Genomic DNA, 4,155 nt, shown 5'->3' on the forward strand with positions numbered 1-4,155 from the left:
AATTCCATGCCGAGCCTGATTTTCAGTACAGGATGCCCTTTGGCTGCAGAAAGCGAGAGTCTCTTACAACAGCACCATGGGGATTTTGCTCTCCACTGCATGGCCTGAGTTGACAGTGGATCAACCCGAGCCTGCTGTTTTCTTCCTTTAAGGCTTCCAGAGCAGTTAGCCGCCAGCCAGCCTCACCATCCCTGTAAGGACCATTGCCCCTGGATTGTTTAGATGCTAGTGCTTTCATCTGATCCTCTACCCCGCCATCACCTGTACCTCTTCCCAGCCCACCACAGGGACGGTCTTCATCACCATTATACCAGGGTGGCCACCATCGCACATCCCACACAACAGTGTTCTCATTGCACCTCACCAAGTGACCCAGCTCCAAAATGCGCCCCTGTAGTGGCGTTCTCAGGGCTGCAACTCTCCTAGCTTAAGATCCCCCCAAAAGTAGAATCCAATGCAAAGGCTTGTGTATAGGGAGTTGATTTTGAAAGTCATTCTAGGGACCAGAAATGAGGGACAAATACCAGTGGGAAAAAAGAGAAAGCAGAAGAGCCAAGATAACGGTGCGTTATTAGGTCATGCCATGGGTGTCTGGGACTCAGCGCTGCCAGGACCTTCCAAGCAGTGCACAGAGGGACCTTGTGGGCCAGATGACCACCTGGCAGAAGCATTCACCCCGTGGTGCCTGTGCACCCCAGGTTGAGGCTGGCTCAGTGGAAGCAACTTCCCTCCACAAGTCCTCCCGCTGAGCCCGCTCCTGCCAGCCTTGTGTTGGGGTGCTGCGGAAGCCCCTCGGCAGAAAATGAAAACCGCCTCATGCTGACAGGAGGCGAGGTGCTGGTGGTGCAAAGGGAGCTGAAGCCCGCCCGGAACTGCTTGCCACAGCATGGCTGGAAATAGAGTTGTAGCCGCGCACGTGGCAGGCGGCATTCAGAAGGAATCTGGTGCATTCTCTCGTAGTTATGAAAACAGGCTCTGGAGCCAGGCTGTCTTGATTCCAATCCTTCTGCTGTGCTTCCTTTCCCTCCACTTACAGAAGGGGGAATACTAAGAAGAAAGTACTTTATAGGGTTGTTATGAAGTAAATGAGAAAATCCATGCAAGATGCTTATAATAGTGCCTGGCATATAATAAACACTCAAGAGCGGCTTCTAATGTCCCCATTTTACAGTTGAGGAAAATGAGATACATATTTTTTGAGGGATGAGGAGAAAGGGGATAAAGAGAGGAAGGGAAGGATTTCGAGTAGACCCCGCTCAAACCTCCAGAGAAGCGGTGGCCCTAGCTCTCTCAGCGTTTCTATGTCCTCTTCCCCTGTCACAGGAGAGGCCTAAGGAGGGGCAGCAAAAGCTTTCTTCCCCAAACAGGCATTCAAGCTTCCTCTGTTCCAGCTCCAGGGTCTGTGGGTTCCTTGTGATGTCACAGCTGGTTGCTATGGAGACCAGGTTGCTGCGAAAGTCAATCCGAGGCCCATTAGGAGAACAGTGATGAGCAGCCCAGGGAGACAAGAAAATGAGGCTGCCCGTGAGGTCTAATGAGCACCTCTCGCCATACCCCAAACACACAGACACACAATAGAGCCCGCAGGTCCTGAGTGAGTCCCCTGACCCACCCCACTCAGCTGAGATCTGACAACATACGTTTGGGGACAAACAGCCCCAGCAGCCAGGTCAGCATCAGCCACGGTCCCCACCCACTCTCCCGGGGAAACAGGTGCTGCTTGCAGGCAGCGTGGCATCCGAACATCCCCATGGCGATGCTGAGGTCAGACCTCACTACGATGATCTCACGCTGGGGCCACCAGACCCAGGCCAGGTTGGGAGTAGGCTGTTGGCCCATCGCTGGCTGTCATTGTCACCAAGGGAAGAGGAGAAGCTGTGAAGAGTCGCTCTGGAAAAAACAAATCTGCTCATAGGGCAATGGGTCTGGGTGAACCTATCCCGGCCCTCTTGGCTGCTGGGCCAGGGCCTGGTTTTTCACAGGGCACCATTGAGGCCACAGGAAGTGGCTTCCTGCCTCTGAAGATAGCATACAACTGCCCTAGAAAGCGCTCTTGTCACCCCTGCTGTAAGTCTGCCAGTCGGTTGCTTTGAGAGCCTTTCCTTTTACTGTGTATAGGGAAAATCTTCTGGGGGGATTGGCAGAGGTCGGGGGAAGCACCCTATGCCCTTCTCTGGATTGCAGGGGATCCTCCCTCTATGCCCTGGCAAGGCATTGCCCACCCCCTTCCCCAGGGCTGAGCCAGACTCCAGGCAGCCTCTAGCCACCCAATGCCTCCATTTCACCCCTGCCTGCCTGCTGCTGTCCTTAGCCAAGCTCTTCTGCATTCCCTGGCTCCAGGCCCCACCGTACTACCTGCTTAGTTGGGACACTTTTGCAGGAGCGACTGTCGCCTTTCTTTTGCTGCACTTTTTTTTTTTTTTTTTTTTTGAGACAGAGTCTTGCTCTGTTGCCCAGGCTGGAGTGCAATTGCACAGTCTCAGCTCATTGCAAACTCCGCCTCCCAGGTTCAAGCAATTCTCCTGCCTCAGCCTCCCAAGTAGCTAGGACTACAGGTGCGTGGCCACCATATCCAGCTAATTTTTTTGTTTGGTTTTTGTTTTTTGAGATGGAGTTTCACTCTTGTCACCCAGGCCGGAGTGTAATGGCACAATCTCGGCTCCCTGCAATCTCCGTCTCCCAGATTCAAGCGATTCTCCTGCCTCAGCCTCTCGAGTGGCTGGGATTACAGGCCAGGCTAATTTTGTATTTTTAGTGGAGATGGAGTTTCACCATGTTGGCCAGGCCAACTGGTCTCAAACTCCTGACCTCAAGTGATCTGCCCGCCTCGGCCTCCAAAAGTGCTGGGATTACAGGCGTCAGCCACCGCGTCCAGCCTGGACTTTCTTAAGAAATGGTTACTCCTAACCTAGAGCTTGACTTCATAGCTGGGCCCTTCATCCTGCCGACGGGCAGCGTGGGGAGAGAGGAACTGCAGAGGTGTCTGGGAGGCAAACCTCATTGCCACCCCTTTCTAGAGACATGGCCTTGGGCAAGTCACATCCCCTCTCTGAGACTCTTGTTTTCTCAGGGTCATTGTGAGGATTAGATGACCACATAAGTGTGCATCCCTTTCTTCCCAATGCTGCATCTGAACCCCCAGATGCCACCTCCCACGTCAGAGGCTCTGCATTTCCGGCTGCCCGTACATCTGTTGCTCTGCCCGGGCGCCTCGAGGCTGGTGGTGTTCTTACACCTTGCTTTCGCTGACTCAGTGGATGTGTCTAGCTGCCACCAGTCCCGACCCCATTCTGTAGGTCCCTTCTAGAAAGGAGAGCCACCAAGAGCCTATGCACTGCTCCATGTTAGGATCTGTGACAGACATTTCACACCCATTATTCTAATGAACTCTCACCCCAAGCCCGGCACAGAGCGATCACTAGTCCCATTTTAGGGATGAAAAAATTGAGACAGAAGTAAAATGACCTGCCGGGCGCGGTGGCTCACGCCTGTAATCCAAGCACTTTGGGAGGCCAAGGTTGGTGGATCACGAGGTCAGGAGTTCAAGACCAGCCTGCCCAACATGGTGAAACCCTGTCTCTACTAAAAACACAAAAATTAGCTGGGCAAGGTGGCGGGTGCCTGTAATCCAAGTTACTCAGGAGGCAGGAGAATTGCTTGAACGGGGAGCCGGGGGGCGGAGGTTGCAGTGAGCCAAGATTGCACCACTGCACTCCAGCCTGGGCCACAGAGTGAGACTCAATCTAAAAAAAAAAAAAAAGAAGTAAAATGACCTGCCGAGGTCATATGACAACTATAGCTACCATTGACCAAGCATTTTCTCTTTGTTGAGTTTTATACTAAAATCCTTCACACCTATCATTTCACTATAGAGTAGGCAGTTAAGCACCTGAACTCTGGAGCCAGACTGCCTGGGTTTGAATCCTGCCTCTGCCTCTTACTAGCTGTGTGATCTTGAGCAAGTTATTTAATCTCTTTGTGCCTTGGAGTCCTTATCTGTAAAATAACATAGCAACAGTGCCTCCCTTATAAGATTGTCGTGAGGATGAAATTAGGGATAAAATGCTTAAAGTCATGTCTGGCACAAAGTAAATGCTATATAGTCTTTTTTCTTTCTTTCTTTCTTTCTTTCTTTCTTTCTTTCTTTCTTTCTTT

At 51.9% G+C, this 4,155-nt stretch overlaps 1 long non-coding RNA gene across 1 annotated transcript in view; it reads left to right on the forward strand.

The window, feature by feature from the left end:
• Positions 1-1,585: 1,585 nt before the first annotated feature.
• The window catches only part of LOC105527092, a 4,172-nt gene continuing 1,602 nt past the window's right edge, over positions 1,586-4,155 (forward strand). The window contains exons 1-2 of the long non-coding RNA XR_001004195.1: positions 1,586-2,067; positions 2,458-2,555. This is a non-coding gene — a long non-coding RNA (uncharacterized LOC105527092). The remainder of the gene's footprint in view (positions 2,068-2,457; positions 2,556-4,155) is intronic.

The sequence above is a fragment of the Colobus angolensis genome, unplaced genomic scaffold (genome assembly GCF_000951035.1).
Source record: "Colobus angolensis palliatus isolate OR3802 unplaced genomic scaffold, Cang.pa_1.0 Scaffold61, whole genome shotgun sequence".
Classification (NCBI taxonomy): Eukaryota; Metazoa; Chordata; class Mammalia; order Primates; family Cercopithecidae; genus Colobus; species Colobus angolensis.